Genomic DNA, 21,397 nt, shown 5'->3' on the forward strand with positions numbered 1-21,397 from the left:
ATTGCAGATCCGTCCTTTGCAATAAAATTGAATAAATCTACTTGGTAAAATACTTAAAAATGTTTTTGATTACATTATCCTTGATCCTATCATCAGAAGAAAATCATGTATAATAGTATGAAATAGAAATAAATGATGAAATTGGTAACGATAAGATCGATTGTACGAGTTAAATTTCTGAGAAGTGTTCGTGTTATTGTGGTTCACTGCATCGCGTTGCAGCCACGAATATACTTTATGTATATACGTATGCTTGTTAAGAGCGTTAGATCGTAACACGACGAATTGGCGGATTGGCTAGAATCGGTTATTATTTAGGTCGGCGAAAATGAGTGGGGGTTATAGGTCGACTTGCTTTTTGTTTCGAGCAAGCGAAAGTGTTTCGCTCGTTATTTTATGCTCGTTTAGTGCCACAAGGTAACTTTGTTGTGATAACTGACAGTATACATAAAGCGTAATTATAATAAATAATTTATATAATAGATATTAATAAATAATCTAAATATCATTAAAAGAAGATATTAAATATTAGAATTTTAACAAAACAATATTTTTGTATATTTCAAATTAAATTAAAAAAAGAAAAATATGAAAAATTACATATCGCTTTACAGTAAAGTTAATTTTAAATGATTAAATTATACAAATAATTTTTAATGATTTAGTCGATGAATTTATTTTTATTATTTACATTTAATTTAAAAGAAGTTAAGTATATGCACTGATCATCTTTTCAATGATTGACCTTCAATGACGTAAAAGTTTGAAGGATCGACGAATTATACAAAGTGCTTTTTTTTTTTTCTGTGAGCTCATCGTCTCTTTTCGAAGAAGAAGATAAACAAGAAATCTGAAGGCAAAGTGCTCATTTTTATGCGATAGAGATATGCGAGATCTTATTCGTTAAAAAAAAAAAAACAAAAACGACAAGGGAGAAATAATCGTCTTAGTCATAAAGGATAAACATTTTATTTATGGTTTCTCGTTGATGCATTCATTATTGTTTCTTTTTCCACCGAATAACAATAAAACAATTTACTTTTTATATTGATAAAATAAAAATATAATATAAAAATTTATGAAATCATTATATGGAGTGAACGTCTCTTGATAATTAATCTAATTAAAACGATATATAAATAATTATATATGCATCCATAAAATTAATAGAATGCATATATTTATATATAGATACTGTTTTGGATTTGTTAAATCTCAATGATTAGTCAGAATGAAAAATCGATATCGATGTTAGTTATTATTTGATGTACTTACATACGTATGACAGATAGCAATGTCATTGTCAGTCGGTGATTCGCGTTACGCTCGTCGAAACTCGTCGTGTCCGGGAAGTTGAACCATTAACGCTTAACATTCTCGTGGCAACGCCTGTGTAATGTACATATACGACATTATGTGGGCGTAAGGTAATACCTTTGCGCGGTACCATCACTTTATCATGCCACATTTTCTATATTGCTTGATTCGACAAAAGTGTTTAAGAAGTTAATCATTATCACGCTAAGCTTTCCAATTTAATAATAAAATTTTGTTTTTCATAGGAAATACGCATTAAGGATACGAGGACTAACTTTAACAATTTATATTATTTTAATTAGAAATATAAATTCCCGTCAATTTTTGTATTATCTAATTTTTCTTTTATATACACCCATTTTTAATTACAACTATTTATTCTGAATATTTTTAGAAAAAAATGAAAAGAAAAAAAAAAGAAAAAAAAAAGAAAAAAAAAGAAAAAAAAAAGAAAAAGAACCGGGTCAATGAGAAAAGAAATTTATTTTGAATATTATTTTCCAAATTAAATTTATATGTTTCCCTTTTATTATTATCTAATCATTGTAGCTCTTTTTATGTTCCTCTTTTTAAAATTAATTATTTATCTTAGAACCATACTTTTATGTGAAAGAGAAAGTTTAGTTTTAGTTTCTTTTTTTTTTTTTTTTTTTTTTTTTTTTCTTGTTTCTTTCTGTTATATAAACCTTTCTATTAATTTTTCGGTCGAGTTATTTTTTTATCTCGAGAAAGTTTTATTAAGAGATTGGTGATTATAAATTTCATTTGGAATGATATAAATGAGAGAATTATATCCTTGAAAAATTCGATCCATTTATCGAACAATTAATAATAATCATTTGAAGAATTCAGGTATATAGCGGATTATTTGTCTAGTGTCGTTAAGAAAAAGTCAAATGTTTTATTTATTAATCGGCTGGCTATTATCATTTACGACGATGGAAAAGTCTGCATTATATCTTTCTTCTCTCTCTATTTCTCGTCACTAATGGATCTCCATCAGATGAAGCTGAATAAAACACGGTCTCTGTTACGTAACGATTTCAACGTGTCTTTAGTATGTAACAGAGATTATCTCTCTGGCTTCTATGATACTGTGAATGATATATTTGAATCGGATGCACATATTTGGAGCATTGGAATTAAGATGCAACGAAATTTTTCGTTTCGAGTATTTCGTATTGAAACATCGTAAAATTATTTTAACTTTTATCAATGTTTCATTTAAAGTCGATCAAAGTCTTACGTTTACAATTTTTAGCTTTTCCTTGATATAATTTTTAACTTGTTTTCTTTTCCCCCTTTTTTTTTTTTGAAAATTTAGCAATCTTTACAAATATAAAAATACAGTATAAAATATATATTGTACTTTACTATTTCAAATAATTTGCAGGTATAATTAAAATAGATTGAAAGGTAAAAATATAGATAAATTATGTATATGCTTAAAAATAATTCAAACTTATTTATTATATATATATATATATATATAGATATTTGTATATTTGTAAAATTTCATTTTTAATTGATTGACTTAGAATCAAAATTATTTAAGATCTTACTACTTGGTAGAATGTTAGTATCGTTCGATCATCAAGATCCATTTCATCTCGAAGGACGACTTAAAGATACGCAGGAAGGAGCCGGTTGTTCCTTTCGCGTCATCGAACGCAACTTTTCGCTGTTTCTTTCTATCTCTTTAATGATCGACTTGACGCTTGTCGTACGCTTGTCGTATATGGTTCAGAATACACAATCATTACGTGGGTTGCAAGGCGATCATTTACACACTACACGCGTTGTACGTAATTGAACACTGTAAATCTCCAATATATATTTATATATATATATATATATATATATGTGTGTATATATATGTGAAAAGAAAGTGAGAGGACGATTAGTATAAGTATATGGACATTATTATTAAGAATACATACATATGTACATATAATTACTGAGTTTTATTTATAACGGTATATAATATATGAGTTTAATAACATAATTAATGTAAGACCGATGTGTATCACTTTCATTATATATATATATATGTATATTTAATGAATCGAAGTATTTATTAACTTTGCAATTATATCAAATTATGTAACGGGAACATTTTTCTTTTATTTATTTCTTTATTTTAATAATTATTCTTGTATTTTTTATATTGTATTATTTTATTTTTTTTATCGTATTAATACTATCTCTCATGTATTATTTAAAATTATATACATATATATATACTTTCTTTTTTTTTTTTTTTTCATGATCACTTTACAAGCACGCGAAAACGAATTTCGAATCTTTTGTTCGTTTGACGTTGGACGATGTAAGAAATATCGAAATTTACTCTTTATTAAGTTACGTTAATTTTTTAATGTCATTTCCCGCGTTATATAAACCAGTTACCGGCTCTCTACAAAATAATAATGTCCGGTACTCTCAAATTGACTCACACTTTAGCAGTTAAGGGTTTAGTCGTAGCAACAAGATATCCAGTGCAATCGTCTCGAGTATAGGGGGAACTATTATTCAGAAGTAAGACCAAACGTGAGAGTTTAGATCGTCTAATAAATAAGGTGCCACGAAGATGGATATTAACCTATTTGTGAAAAATCATTATAGAGAAAGAAAATAATAATATTCCTTTACTGAGTAAAATGATCGATATTTTAACGTTTTAATGTGATTTATTAAAACAAGATGAATTAATTTTAATATTTATAAAATTACTTACTTCATTTTTCTTTTCTTTTTTTTTTTTTGTAGTTTAAATAATAATTCGATTATATATTGTAACATTGTCGAAGTAATATCAATGCATATCATTTTAATCGAACAAAACGATCGTTATAGATTTTGATCGGTATGCTTGCAATAAGAAATATAAACAAATTCGCTTGCGAATTCGCCAAACGAAAATCGGAGCGTGTTTATCGGTTAAGTAATATCTTTATTGGCGTTCGATGAAGCCACTCTGATTTCTTCAAACTTAATAGTTTCTTACAAACGTACTTTCTCCGTTACATGGTATATTCATAGTTGCGACATTATATACCATGCTCGGTATCATTATGGCATTCCACGTGTGCATGGTTCAAATCGATCAAATATGAAGAAAAAGAAAGGAGAAGAAAATAATAGAAATGAAATGAAAAAAAAAGAAAAGAAAAGAAAGGAAAAAAAAATATAAGAAGGAAGATAGTTCTACAAGCAAAAATAAAAATCAATGTATATATATATATATATATATATATATATATATATATATATAATATAAAGTTTTTCTTTAATCTTTACAGATTGGACCATTTAAAATTAAGTAATATGAATGATAATTATTTCAAGATCAATGTCTTTCTAATCATTTTTATGATCATTAGTATTTAACATTTTTATTTTTTAAAAAATTTACGATTTCGTTTGTGGTTTCATGTTCTTATAGAAAAAGAAAAAAAAGAAAAAAAGTATTTTAATAACTTACAACAATGCATCAATATATGCTCATTTTGCATCGTTACGATCAAAGAAATTATTGATATTTTTGAAAATTATTAAATTATTGGCGATGGTAACGTTTCAAATGATTTCACTTTATTAAGCGTTTGTTTCAATGAAGTGAAATATTTTTTGCAATCGACAAAAGATAAGACATATATAAGTAATACATAAATCGAATACATGACCATGAGATTATAAGTAGAGTTAAAAAAGAATAAGAGATAGGAGATATCTATAAGCAATACTTATGTATTTGTCATGAGTCATTATTAAGAAGAACTTAAAATTTTGCACCATGTTCGCGGTCTTCTTGAAGTTTCACACCCAAGAGAGAGAGAGAGAGAGAGAGAGAGGAACGAAGAGATAATTAATCATTTCCTTCAAAATTAATTTCAATTCGATCACTTTTTCCAATACTATACGATACTATCTCAACTCGCCATATTATCTTATCCTACTATATTATATTTTCTTAATATGCTAATAAGTATCCAATGTCAGAATAATACTTATACTGATATTGTTTATAAAATAATTAAAATATATAAATATAAATATAAATAATATAATAATACAATATAAATATTGAAAATTTCGATGCATACGAGTTAGGCTAGAGTTTCATTGGATCACCGGTTTGTATTTTAACAAAATGTCAAACGTAGATAGGAAAAGTTCATAAAAAAGTGATTTACCTTATATAAGACATCTCGCAGAAAGTTTTTCGAGGAATGAAAAAAAAAAAAAAAAAAAAAAAAAAAAAAAAAAATGGAAAAAAAAGGAAAAAGAAAAAACAAGAAAAGAAAAAGGAAAGATAGACGACTAGTCGAAGGAAAGATATCTTATCAATCCAATCACATTAAATGTTTCGGGAAGAAACGCACGAGGAGAAAAGAAAAAATGATGTGGAAACTATCTTTGACGTGGAACGAGATTTTTCTCTCTTCTTCGTTGTCTTCGTCGTCTCGAAGGTCAATCGGATATTCGGAAGAGGCGATGGCGTTCCAGGGAATTAACACTGACCTAGGGAAGGTTCCGAGGTCGTCGATGGCATATATTCCTCGCGGTTCTATGTTTGCGCTCGCGCGAGCCAACTTATATTAAGTTAACTGCTTCATAGTTGCCGATTTGTCCTCCATGTTCGTTCTACGTGTTATCAACCGATATATATATATATATATACATATATCTTATATATCTTATATATATACACATATGTATCTATGTATAGATACATATATATGTATGTGCAACATGTATCGGTACATATGTTCAAACGAACGTAGGTAAGAGCAAGTAGAGCTAGTGTAGAGCTAGCAGAGCAGCAGGCAATGCCAATTGCATGCATCCGCAAATTTGCCACCAACTGGCACGTTTATGTTATAGAGTTACTCTTCTACCTAAGTGACTTCTCTTCTCCTAGACCTCCTCCTCCTCCTCCTTCTCCTCCTCTCTTATCTAAGATGCCCGATTAAGATGCTTTGCTCGCAATCGCTTGCTATTCTAGATACTTCTCTTTCTCATTCTATTTCTTCGATAAAATGTAATTTATTATTTTGTCACTTAATAATACCATTGGAATTATTTTACTTTATATAAAAATATTATGCTTTTTTAATTTATAATAACGATATCGGTTATATCGTATGATACTTAAAAATAGGATCACTTAAGAATCGTAATTTAAATTTAGCGCCTAGAATAGAATTATTTATATGTGATAATACGTTCTTAATACTTTAAGAATGATAACGTATATTAATAGTTATTTCAAGTGATCATTTATAACATCTAATTAATAAATTTACTCTTATTTTTATCTATATTTACATTCTCAGTGATCCTTCTTCAAAGCCATCGACAGAAATAAGATAGAATCTATTGTTTTGACAATTATGTTACAGTGATTACAATGTTGCGATAATAAGTTTTTCGAATTTATCGACTTTTAACAATATTGCGATTGTCCGAATAAAGTCGATCTTATATTTAAATGTACGGTTTATCGAACAGATTACAAAAATCGCCTTGAAATATTTCTTTTAATTAATATTCCTTTCTCATTTTGTTCAGTATTCAGTTCGTTGTGCCGAAAACGATCGATCATGCGAATCTTTCTTAATCAAATATTTAATTTCTCACGGCTACGAGAACGATTAAAAAAAAAAAGTATATATATATGTGTGTGTGTGTGTGTGTGTGTGTGTGTGTGTGTGTGTGTATCTTATTTCATAAAAATAAAACAGAAACGTTCTTGAAATTTCTATATTATCATTATGAGATTTTTCAAAATATGATATTTTTTTCTATTTGTTAGCTTTATGAACATAATCTTCATTTCCTATAAAGAATCGAATCGAGCGCATAGATTATGACGACCAGTTTGCCTTTCCTGTTTTTAGTTATCTTGAACAATGTCGACCGTTAGAAAAAGAAGCTCCTCTTATCGGTTCAAATAACGGTTAGGAGAAACGCTTTTCCATAGAATCAAGGTGGTTACGCCTTGTAAGAATCGTAGTCGATTAAAGCGCTTTGATAACGCGTGAATCGATACGATAGCAATGTGGAGTCTATGGTGAGAGTCTTACGGAACCGGTGAATCCTTTGATCTTCGATTCGCTGGATTAAAGCATAACATCTTCTTTCTTTTTCTTCTTCTTTTCCTACGTCTTCTTTCTCTTTTTTTATTTCATTGAAAAAACTTTTCGAATTTATTGCAAGGAATAGTTCGATAATGTTTTCACGTATATATGTATTCTGAAATATTTATATAGTACAATTATACATTTATATTATTTATAAACTACACTTACTTAATCATTTAATAAGGACTGACTTATCTTAATTAAAATTTCAATCGAAATCTCAATTAATTATCTCGCTATTACCTTTTACCGTTAATAACGTGTATAGATCCCAAGAGATTCGTAAACTAACCGATCTTGAGATTGCTTTTTCATTAGTTCGGTTCCTTTTAATGATACTGAGCAATAGATTTATCGATATTAATATAAGATTGATAAATTCGAAGATACCGATAGATATCGAAAAATTTTTAATGTTTCGACTTTATCCGATGAGATCTGATCTAAAGTTTGTACAATTTTGTCGTCAAAGATACGGCGTGACTAATAGAGTCTTAGCAATTATAAATTGAAGATAAAGAAACGCTTGAGAGAAAGAGAATTCGAAGATGCAAGCGAGCGAACTGATGGCAAAGGGAAGTGGACGGTGGGATTATTAACGGCAGGTGTCGACGGCTTTGCTACCATCTACAAGGTGTCCCGTTTCGCAACCAGTTCGTTCAGCTCACCGATGACTTGCCCGATAAAATTGGATGTTCCACGAGGAAACTCCATGTACCTACGCATGTTAGGGAAGTCGAATAGGAAAGGGTATTTGTGTAATTTACTTGATGCTAAACGATACAATAATTTTTGAGATACTTAAAAAACGAATTTGAAAAAATGTTGAAGAAAACGTTCATTTGCATATTATTCTTAAAAACCATACAAATATATTACGTTCATTAATTATTACATAACAAATATATATATATATATATATATATATATATATATATATATAAATATTACTCAATTCGACGTTAATTAAGAAAGTGAAAAATCTGACAGAGAATTTGTATTTATCGCTTATCTTATCTTAAATTGATTTTACGTCATTAAAGTATGTAATACCTCAAAATGAAAAAAATATATATGATCTACAATTACTCACTGTCACTTACGTAATCATCGGCCGCTTAACGACGATATTAAAAATAATTTACAAAAGAAAGTAGAATTGAATTTATTCTTAAAGTGTAATTTTATAATTTCTACTTGATATATTTCATTGTTTCTTATATAAAAGAGAAATTTCAAATTTAAAAAAATGACATAAACGAAAATGTCCTATATTTCTTTAATACAAGTGTAAGATCCATATCTATATGTATGTATATCTTTTTGGGTAATCTAGATCCAAAAAGATGTGACGGCTACTTGACGATGACGATGGTCTTAATCGTTGACTCATTTATCGTCTCTGAAGCAATAAGCGCGCCTCGAGGAGTCGTTTCTCAGCTTTACTTGTCGCGAGCAGCCCCCTCCACATCATAGGACTTCACGTCAAAGATATACGTGTATAGATATAAAGAGAGAGGGAGAGAGAATCTCTTTCTGGGTCAGAAAATATACGACGTGGACTTGGGTCCCACTACTTACGTCAACGACAACGACAATGACAACTATACGTCGGAAGTCACCTTGCACTGGTGATCGAGTCTAACCATAATGAGCGTTAAGAAAATAACTAGAACAATCTCTACTTGACGTTAAGTGAACGAATCGAACAACTAAATGATTAGAAAAAGCAAATAATTCTGAAAATTAAATAAAATTAAATTGTAATTATTTGAAGTTTCTAATCAAACGTTTGCTCGTATATATATATATATATATATATATATATATATATATATATATATATATATATATGAAATTATTTTTGATATATCCTATAAATAATTGACGATACCTAAATCTCTCTCTCTCTCTCTCTCTCTCTCTCTTTATTTTTTTTGTATTTTTTTTTCTTTTTTTTTTTTTAATATGCAGTTGGTATGCGGGTAGTCACATCGAGAGGGATAGAGGAATAACTTTGAAGTCGATAAGAACGGCTTTCGCGTTAATGGCTGCGTATATCAAGCCTTTCGCAATTACAACGTTTGCCATTCCATGTCTTGTTTCATCTTTGTTCCGGTCGAACACGTTGAGTGGTAAAATAAAACGTTTTATATTGTTTCAAATTGATCCTCTTGTACCTTACTTCCTCGTCGAAGAATGACTTACTAATAATCTAAACATAAGAAAACACATAAACATTGTTTATTTTTATCAATCGTTAATATATTATTTCGAAGAATAAAATAAAAAATATTATAGAAGTCTATATATCCTGTGTATAGATTATCTTTGTAACAATTTTAAATCTTACGATTCGTTATAAATCTAATGAAATAATTTCCTGAAAGATGGCAAAGATATTATACGTATATACGTAGATCGATAAATTTCACTTAATATTCTATAAGGAAAAATATTAATGAATAATGTTAGAAATTTTAATATTCTATCTACAAATTTACATATATAGATAATAATATTATCATTTTCATAATGTTTAAATAAAATAATCAAAAGATTATATCATTAAAATTTCATATGACCTTTATCTCGTATTAAATTAATATCGATTAATTTTTCTCTATTCGACTAAATTTCCACGATCGATAAATTATTATTCGTCTATTCATAGAAAAGTTCAAAATTTTTCTTCCAAATAAAATGTAATACTAATTTAGAAGAAAATCGATTTGAATTATAATGTATAAATTAACCAAAGAGATTCTACGTAAGTGCATACGAGTTTTCTGTTACATGATACTAATGTCCCACGAGGAATAGTAACGTGCAACGTCGATCGTACAAAATATCATCGAATATATGGAAAGGAGGAAACTTGTATCTACTAGGAAGAGACTGCTGTGCTTCCTTATGTATAAATTCGTCCCAGGTCGTAAAAAAAGTGCCGAGCGAAGTACATTCATGATATTACATAGTAACGCATCAGTATATCAAGGTCGGATTAGAAGATAACCGGGAAGTATCCGGGACATTTTCACGATAGTTTCGTATTTATACATACAAATGATTTCGTTAATCTCTTTCTTAATGTGTTATATCGAATAATAATTTTGTAAGAAATGAGCCATTTAAATTATATACATATATATATGTGTGTGTGTGTGTGTGTGTGTGTGTGTGTGTGTATGTATCTCATCTTTTCTTTATATTTCTACGTATACCTATATTATTATCATATAATATACATAAAAATAATAATTTCTGTCTATCATTTTATGTAATAAATTAAGTAATGCATTATAATAAACGTGTTTAACTGGTTATTCTGCTTTCGATATGTATAACAAGTAATACAAAAATATATATACGTATATGCATTAAGAAAAATATTATAATTTCAATCACATAATGATCTACATACATACGTAAGGTTTAGAAAACTCCGACTGTTGAAACTTCTGATGTAGAATTATTTTGTAGGACACGTCAGTCGCGTTCTTCGTCGAAACAATAAATAGCATTCGTTTCTCGACAGGACGCTCGTGCTCGACACACCTGTAACTATGCATTTTACATTCGTAACAGGAACATGTAATAAGAATGAAAAGGTAAAGAGGAAATCCCAATAAGGAAAGACGCATTGAACTTTGGTGAAATAGTAGTCCCTTCTATGTTACGTTAAACGGAAAGCAGCGGTTCCTTGATTAATCGGAAGTTTAAGTATATGCTTCCTGATTAATAAATCATTACATAGTATGTACATATATACTTACGTATAGAATTTTTATAGGGCATAACATACGTACTGTTAGATCGTTTCCTTTCAATTCAAAAACATATCGTGAAACGAATGACAATTCGAATAATAAAAATCGATGAATTATTAACATTCTATTATCAACCTCCCTTTTAACCAAACTTGTTTATATCACTATTTGAAAAATGATATCTTGTTATAGCCCGTTTAAATATAACTACGCCATATATACTATTATAAATTAATTATAAAATATTATACATTAATTACGAGTCTAATTATAGAGATAATTAATTGAAATACTTAAAGATTTATGAACTTAAGAAGTAGAAAGTAATTATTTCGAAACAATATCATCTCCATAATTTATAGCATATATTGAGAATTCAGTATGTATGTATGATTATAATATAAATGTTTGTAATAAGGATATCATATTATATATATATATATATATATATATATACACTTTTTTAAATATTTATTTATCAGTTTGGATATATATATATATGTATATGTTTCACTCGAAAGATTTCTTACAACGTAGAAACAATTATTATATAAAACTAATGTTTAATTCTTTTCGCGTACGCAAAATTAATACATACATATATACATACATATATTTTATTAGAGATATAAAAGATAGATTGTGTCTATTTTTAAATAGTAATTAACCTAGATATTCGATGTTACGTATGTCGCACCTAGAAAAATATCGTCATTATTACTATATTACTTTCTATTGTTCGAAATGAATGACATTCATTTCCTGTAAGATTTGCATTAAAAATATTTAATAACTAGGTCTGTTGTAAAGACGAAGGACACTTTGACTTGGAAGGACTCGAGCTATGATTATTATAGTAACGGAGAATACGTAAAGCCGGTCGAGAGTTGTTCTCGTCTTCCTCTTCTTCTTCGTCTTCGTCATCTTCGTTATCTTCGTCGTTGTCCACGTAAGACTAACGATCGCGAAAGATAGAAAATCAACTAACGGAGAATAAACGAAACGAGTCGTGTCGTGATAGATCGTGGCGTGTCGTTGATCCTTTCACCTTGACTGTTCATAACGTTATTGAAAATAATCTAAAACGCTTTACTAAAACTTCCCCTCCCCCCCCCACTCTTCGTTCGAAGATAAGAAAAACATATAATAGTCTTTCGGTAAACTAGTCGGTATTATTCTCTTTTCTCGTTTGTCTTAATAATAACACAAGTTTCAATACATTGAAATCGAACATTGTAAATAATTTATAAAATAGATTTGTAAATATTATGGGTCAAAGAATGTACATATATGACGTATATGACTTGAAAGATCATACGTACGTACATATTGAATCTACACAGATCTAATTGAAATCTTTAAGAAAGAAGACGTATGTAAGTTGTTAAATATATTCGTTAAATTTTATTCCATTCGATTTATCATAATTAAATATAGTCGTTCTTATAATTATTACGAAGTTTTAATCGTTATCTGAATATATATTTCTTACGCATTTATCATCTTTAGCTCTTCGTAGACAATATTATCGAAATAAATCATATTTCAATCAAGAAATAATAATTAACTGTGAAATATTATCAAATCGAGTAACCGACGATTATAATTTGATTAACTATTTTTCAATTACTTTTTATCATTATATATATATATATATATATATATATATATATAAAATGATAAAATGTATATATATATATATATATATATATATATATATATATATATGTAGATATGTATACACGTATGTATATTCGTCGATTAAAGAATTATGTTAAAAATAATTGTTAGATCGATTTATTGAACGTTATTATTAGAACAAAACTAGTATCTATTTCATAGATAGGAATAGAAATATTAAAAATATCAAAGAAACATACATATATCATAAAATCAGTGTGATTGATAACAAAAGGAAGAAGAATAACGCAGAGAGAATCCTGCGTGTCTCGATTGCGAATGGTTTCTCTGGTTCGGTAGAAACGATCTTGTACACCTATCCCGATCTCTTGGTGCTACCAAGCTTGGTGTACCACGGTATGGTAGACATGGTGGGGAGTTAGAGACAGAGAGACGTGGCGAGGAGAGTTGGCTGGTTCGTTGGTGTAAAAGAGAAAGAAAGAAAAAGTGTGTGTGTGCGTGAGAGACAGAGACAGAGACAGAGAGAAAGAGAAAGAGAGAGAAAAAGAGAGATAAAGAGAGAAAGAGAGAGAGAGAGAGAGAGAGAGAGAGAGAGAGAAGGAGAGTTACCGAGCGAGCAGTTGGAAAGAAGAGGAGGTGGAGGAGGAGGAGGAGGAGGAGGAGGAGGAGGAGGAGGAGGAGGAGCGAGAAAAAGAGCGAGAGGAGGACTCGCGGTGTACTGTCAGAGTCCACAGTCCTAAGTTGGCCTCAGGCTACGATAGAACGTGTATCTTTCTCTCTTTCGGTGGCTTCGATCTGATCGAAGAACGCGGCTCCAGCCAGTCTCGCGCGAACCTTCGCGATCGGTCCTACGACACAATCCTTCCTGCCCTTCGAACTTTATTTCCGTCATTTCTTCTACTTCTTCTTCTTCTTCGTTTTCTTTCACTTCCGTTTCTTCTTATCCTTCTTCTTTTTCCTCCTTCTGTTCCTCCTCATTCTACATTTTCTATTGTGTTCATTTATTTTTCTGTGGAAAGAAAATTCGGGATAAAGTGAACTTGAGCCAATAAGGATCTATTCTCATCGAATCTCGATCACCTGGAGGTGAGTCCAATTTCAATCTCAATATAAGTCTGTTAAAAGGATAAATTCTACGTTATGAGGATAATCAGTAATTTTCTTTTTTTTCTTTTTTTCTTTTTCTTCCTTCTTCTCTTTTTTTTTTTTTTAATTTATTTCTAATGTTTTAAACATTCGATTTGATTCGATTCGATTTGATTTTTTTCTTTCTTTCTGACTATTTTATTTCTTGGTTTTTTTTTTTTTTTTAACGTTTACTTAATTCTCCTTTTTTTTTGTTTACTTTTGATAAAAGAAATATAAATATAAATTTTCTAATAAAAAAGTCGTAACAAAGTCGTCACGAGTAAACAGATCGTTTTTCCTTCTTTTTCTTTTTTCTTTTCTCTTTTTTCTTTTTTCTTTTTTCCCTCAGCATAAACATCGTAGGAAATCGTTCTCTTGTGAAATAATTCTTTTTTTTTTCCTACGAGGCAAAGACTGCGTACGATCGGTTATTTGCTTTTTTGTTTGTTTGTTTGTTTTTTTTTTTTCGTTATCAGTAATTAAATGAACATTACCGTTTTATTATTATGTTCTTCTTTTTAAACTTTTTTTTTTTTTTAACTTTATAATATCATTTTAAGTTTCCTCTTTTCTGTCGTCAAAACTGTAGACATTCATTAGGTTGCTCATTAGGTTCGGGACGCGAGCAAAGGTTAAAAATATAATTCCTCAAACGGATTGTGCTCTGAATTAGAATTGAAAGATAAAAAAAGGAAAAAGAAGAAGAAGAAGAAGAAGAAGAAAAGAAAAACGAATACATAGGTAAAAGAAAAATGAATACATGGCATTTTTATTCTCTTGCGAAAAAAAAAAAAAAAAAAAAAAAAAAAGAAGAAAAAAAGAAAAAGAAAAAAAATCAAAGAAAGAAAGACTACTTAAGTAGATAGATTTTCGAAAATGAATCAGCGATGGGTATTCACGATAAAATTTATAAATGGGTTCTCGTTAATTTATATTAAATTATATATGGATTCCAAGTTCATTCGAAGACTTACGATAATGTATATTTACATTTTGTTAATGTACTAGGAACGTCTTTGAATTTCATTTTGGTTCCGCGTAGTCACAAATTTTCCGGTTTCGGTCTGACGAAAGAGAAATAAAAGAGAGAAAGAGAGAGGGAGAAAGAGAGAGAGATAAAGAGAGGAGAAGGTTTGACTAAAATTAGAATGAAATGCTGGAAATCAAATAGCAAGAGGCAGCGTGGTAGTAGTCAGGGTCAAAACGGCGGGTGGCGATCGCTTTGTTACGAAGAACTGTGCGATAGGATTCTCTCTGCTTAGTTTCTACATTTTAAATCGCTTCGTTCGAGGAGAGGACTTATCTCGAGATTCGTACTTTCCTCTTTTTCTTTTCTAACTTTTTCTCAGTCTCACAGAATGGTTTCATTCTATTGTCTAACCGGGAGGTATAAGCTCGAAGAGATACGATTTACAACGCGTTCATTGTCACGATCCGAGAATCTTCGAATCGTTCGTTTGTTCATTCATTCATTCATTCATTCATTCATTCAATTCCATTTACATCTTTTTGTTTTAATCTTCTTACAAAATAGATAGATACTTGAAGAGGACAAAATGAGAGAATAATTTTTTCTGGACTAAATTCTCAAGGATCACCGAAACGATTTATCGATCGTATCACCTTGCTATCGTTTTACTGTCTTTGGATTCTTGATATCGACAGCTGCGTAAAGACACCTCGATGTATCTCGTTTGTATACTTTCCAGCGAAACGAAGACGAAGTCTGCGGTATATCTAGCTTCTCCGTTCTTATGACCGACGACGACTGTCTCGTTTAATCGTTCTAAGGAAATCTATACCTGGATCGTAGTCTAACTAAGAGTATATATATATATATATATATATATATATATATAAACATATATATATATATATATGTATATGTATATGCGTCTGTGTATGAGTTAGCTTAAGTTTCTTTTTCACAAACTTATTTTATTGTAAATATATACATATCGTATACTTGGAACTGTTGGAGATATGCAGAGTTAATTGTTCAACGTGAAAGATTAGAAATTGATTCTTTAGAAAATTATTTTATATATTTACAATAGTAAACAGAATAGATCAAAGATTTCCCGAATGTATTTAAAAATCAATTACTCTTTTTTTTTTCTTTTTCTTCCAACATTTTACATTAATTCTTAGATAATAAAGTCACAAGATTAAGTAGATAAAATTTCGAAATGAAATCGTTTTAGAATTTGATCATTAACTGTGTGCATTCTTTTGCCTTATTTTTCCATTGTAATTTTCTCATTCTTTTTCTTTTCTATTTTTTTTTTTTTTTTTTGAAGATATAACGTTGCTTTCAGTACAGGTATTTTCACAGAAGACAATTACTAAGCTGATCGAATGACTACACATGATTGTTTCTATTTCTACGTAGATCGATCTGTTATCTTTTACATACATACGCGGAACGAATGTCTTGTATTACGAGAAAAAAATTTAGTGTTTCACGTCTCGTGTGACGTTTCTCCTGAAGTTTCATTCATGAATATCCCCACTCCATTCTTAACTACGTCATCGGTTATTTCTCGTATGACTTCTCCCACTAACGTTCGTCGTAAACTAACTTATTTACTATTCTTATATTTTTCCAATGACGTCCGACGCTAACTATAATTTTTTTTATATCTACTGTAATCGTTTATTATAAACACATATAAAAAGAATTGAATAAATATGAGATACTAAGGTAATTCAAATTATGACAAAAAAAAATTTGAATATGATACACGTGTAATGTTTTGTATATTGATTAGACATGAAGAAAAAAAAAAAAAATAAATAAAATAAAATAAAATAAAAATGAAAAAGATAAGTATAATATAATTTGCTTTACAGGTAAGCTTTGAACGTTTCTTATCGCCTTGATTCGATTGTCCGGTATACGTAACTCCGATAAAAATAACAGATATTAGACTATTTTAAGGTCATTTCGTATTGCTAAGAATTATTATTGAATGTAGTCATTTAATCAACTTTATTGCTCGTTGAATAATACGTTAAAAGTTTTACGCTCGATGACTCGTTTGCTTCTCGATGACGTCAATGGTAAGTTTGTCTTTACCAAAAAATTTTTGTAAAAACTATCGAGAGGACCGAGTCTACTTCGAACGTTCAATATTTTGAATATCGAATCGAAATTGAGAATCTTTTACGATATTATTTTATTGCTTTCCCTTTAGATTTTTTTTTAAATCTCGAATCTCGTTTTTAAGGAAAAACAGGAAAATATTGTCTTTCGATAGATTTTTTTTTTTTTTTTCTGTAATTAGCGATGTTCATGGCGACAAGAATGATCAAAAATTTTACGATAAAATTCATTTATGTCATTTTAATTAATGATTTATCGTTTAGAAAATAATTTTATTTTACAATTGAACTTTTACACTTGTATCTATAAAAATACCTTTCGAATTTCGATTTATTACACATGATGTAATATGTCAGTATAAAGGTAAAGAAAGATCTTTTTTTTTTTTATCTTATGTCAAAACTAACATATCCTTTGTATCACAGAAATAAGGAACTATTTTTGTTTGAAAAAAATATATGAAAGAGAAAAAAAAAACAAAGAAAAATAAAGACGATTGATATCGGAAAGATCGTAAGAAATCAAGTTTTAAGAGACGATATAAAGATAAAAATTTTTATAAAAATAGTATTAATTTTTTATTTGAAAATCGGCCAATATTTCGAGTATTGAGGTAGATCCGTTTGTCTTCTTTTTTTTTTTTTTTTTTTTTCTTTTAAAACAAATTTCTTCTTGGATCCTAAGCGAAAGGAAGATTGCGTCTGTCTAGCATTTAAAGCTCGTGACTCAAGATCTTTCGCTTGAGATTAGGTGCGTGGCCTCGTGTCAGTTCTCTGTCTCTGTCAGTTTCTCTCTCTCTCTCTCTCTCTCTCTCATTTTTTCATTCGTACTTTTCTCTTTCTTTCACTCTATCTCTCTCGTATGCAACGGGTCTTCTTTCGGTGTCTCTTTCACGCAATCGTAACCAATCGCGCGAAGAGACAGGTAATCCATCGTTTCGGAGCTTTGCTAAATCCGAGCGCGTGCCTCGGCTTTGAAATCTTTGTATAAGAAATTCTCAAGTGGACGAGGATGAGATGAAGAGGCAGAAAGAGAAGCAGAAGGAGAATGAAGAAGTGGAGGTGGTGGAGGAGGAGGAGGAGAAGGAGGAAGATGATGAGAAGAAGGAAGCTACGACCTTGAGTGCTTAAGAATCGAGCTCGACATATGGGCCGTCCTCGTATCTGATTATACATGTGTGTGTGTGTATGTGTATATATATATGTATACATATATATATATATATATGCGTGAGAGAGTGAACAAGTGTGTGCCTTGCCAACATAGAAAAAGCGTCCGACAATAAGAGAACCGGTGTTGACAGTGATGGGACAATAATTGGCCGGAATTGGGACCAATCGATTATAACTTGGAACATTCTCTTTGTACTGTCTCTTACTCTTCGTTCGTACTCTACTCTTGTCCTCTTGTCTTTCCAAACTGACGCTGACTCGACTCAACTCTTTCTATCAATTGGGGATCCCTTTCCAAAGAGACATCGATCTTTCTCTCTTTCTCTCTTTCTTTATATTTTTAGATCTTTATCGTAAAATGATCAAAATTAAGATTTATAATATTCCAATGAAATTTCTTAAAAATATCATATTTTATAAAATTATATTTTGAATTAATTTGCATTTTTACTAAAATATTTTCAATACTTAAAAATGTATATATATATATATATATATACATATATATATATATATATATATACATATATATATATATATTTTTTTTTTCTTCTTTTTATTGATTTTGTACTTAATCATTTATATTCCTACATGAGTTATTAAAATGTCAGAAGTATAAATAACGATAAAAGGTAATAATTTTATGATATTTCATTTCTTTTTACGTTTTGTATATTGTAGGATATATTTAGCATGGAAACTTTTCTTTTTTTATGTATTAATGATAATAATAATAGTAATCTGTTTTTTCCTGGTCGATAAAACAATGATATTACTGTTTGGTACAACTAAAGATCTAAATCGTGTTTCGAATATGTCAAGATAAAAAAGTATAAGATAAAAGGTGTTGTGCCAAGAATTAGCATATAAAAAGTGGAACAAGTGACTTGTTGTTGCCATCGAACAAGTGAACTAAATTTTTCTAAAATAATTGAAAAGCATGTTGAGTTAACTAACAATAAGGTAAAAAATTGACGTCATTATTTTCATTTCAATACGAATGCAGAAGTATTTTTTGTGGTATATTTTATACATTGCATGTCATCTGTGTACCGAAATATATGCAATTTAACGTGCCTTGTTAAAAATTGTCCATTGCTTTAGTACTTTGTTTACGAGCTAATTTACATGCTGACTGTCATAAGTATTATTAGCATAAAGATTTTATAAACTCCATTTAAAATATTTCCCAATATTTTTTTACTGAAATGAAAAAAAGAAAAAAAAAAAAAAGAGAAAATATTACTAAATAATAGGCCCAACGTTTTATAAATAAAATAATATCAAAAAAATCTAATACGTGTCAAATGTTACCGTGAAATTTGATAAGAAATGTAAGAGCGATTTTAAAGGAAACATACAAATTATCAATGTGTTTTTGTTGCACGAACGTGCGAATTTAAACGGTATGGTTCATATATATGCATTTATATATATAGCAGTTAGTGTAACTTTGAGAAACGATAAAAAAGTTAGATAGGTAGATAAAGAGAAAGAGGGAGAGAGAGAGAGAAAGAGAAAGAGAGAGAGAGAGAGAGAGAAATCACGAGAAAGCAGAGAAAGAAGACATTCCTTTGAAGCTTATCACAAGAGCATGACTAGTTTGCGTTACGATGGCAGATAGGCTTGTTTAACTTGTTCTTAATTAATTTCGATCGTTACTCGACTGGCAGATAGGCAGGGTTATTAAGCTGGGTAGAAAGAGAAAGATTATAAGTCGCTGTAGGTATGTATGTATCTCTACAAAGTGAGTTCAAAGTCTTTCTTCATAATTTATTTTGTTTTTTTTTTTTTCTTCATTGTTCGTCATTGATTATACTCATAGCGACGTTATCGTAGCTACGGTGAACGTACTACGTATTCCTAAGTCGGTTAAACCAACGATCACCACGCGTTGTTTCACTAGTGAAGTCTTTTTATATACATACGTAAGTCAAGGAACGATCCACATTGCGATTCAGTCTTACAAAACTACTGTGTATGCGTGAATTTATATTGAAAGTATTATAATCCGATAATAATGATTAATTAATCGTATTTTTCCTTTACGATCCTCATGTCATTAGATTATACGTATATATACATATACGTAATTAATATCATTAATATTAATGAATATTAAAGAAATATATTTAATATCAAAAATATAATGTGATAAAAAAGAAGAGAATGATAAATTAGAAAATATATAATTTATTAGAGTATAAATACTGATAATCGATAGATTATCTGTCATTAATATGAATCAGCATAAATATATATTTTATAGGTAGGCAATGCATATTTATTATGACGATTAGTTGACTTTTCCTGTTTCTTTCAAGTTGCATATATTATACATGAATATATTATAAGTTCTGTATATATTACCAGTTACATTTCGATTGAAATCATTGTTATTAGTTTTGTTATCACATTTACTGAGATCGTGTATGTTCGATTTGTTGGATCCATTCGTCTAGTAGAATCGCATAGATTTCAAATGCTTGCTATACGATTCTCGCTTATATCGATACGATAACGAGTTTCCAGGTGTTTACGACTACGCAACGTCATCGAACCGGCCATTACCTTTTCAGTCGTTTCTTCAGGTAGAGACTCTTCGTGCCTTAGCGACGTTCGAACTCGATCATTGATTTTCTTTTAACTTCTGATTCGCTCGACTCCATTCGACTATAATAATCAACTTTTTATTTTTTCAAATAAAACTTTCCAGAGCGAGCTCGTGCCAAAAAAAAAAAAAAAAAAGGAAAAAAAGGACAGCAAAGTAAAAGAAAAAAGACGAAAGAGAAAAAATACAGCTTGATATGTTATCTCAATATTTGTTTCGTATAAAAATCAAGATCTCGACTTCTTCCTTTTATTTATTTATTTTCTTTCACCATGCCTCCTCCATTGAAGATCTTACGAACAGACTTGAGTTTTTCTTTTTCTTTTTCTTTCCATTTTTTTTTCTGTTTCTTTTTTTTTTTTTTTTTTTCTTTTTTTTTTTTTATCGTTAGCTGTTATCATCGATGTGCGATAGCGTAACGTGTGCGAGCGTTAAACAAATGCTGTTTTATCTACATGTGATTCTGACGTCACACTGTGTATGTATTATATGTACATACGTATGTA

At 29.4% G+C, this 21,397-nt stretch overlaps 1 protein-coding gene across 1 annotated transcript in view; it reads left to right on the forward strand.

Moving 5' to 3' along the window:
- Positions 1 to 13,552: 13,552 nt before the first annotated feature.
- LOC124950656 (solute carrier organic anion transporter family member 2A1) overlaps positions 13,553 to 21,397 on the forward strand; it is a 120,659-nt gene continuing 112,814 nt past the window's right edge. Inside the window, exon 1 of the mRNA XM_047497634.1 lies at positions 13,553 to 13,960. The gene's annotated coding sequence lies outside the window, so the exon portion shown is untranslated. The remainder of the gene's footprint in view (positions 13,961 to 21,397) is intronic.

The sequence above is a fragment of the Vespa velutina genome, chromosome 7 (assembly GCF_912470025.1).
Source record: "Vespa velutina chromosome 7, iVesVel2.1, whole genome shotgun sequence".
NCBI lineage: Eukaryota > Metazoa > Arthropoda > Insecta > Hymenoptera > Vespidae > Vespa > Vespa velutina.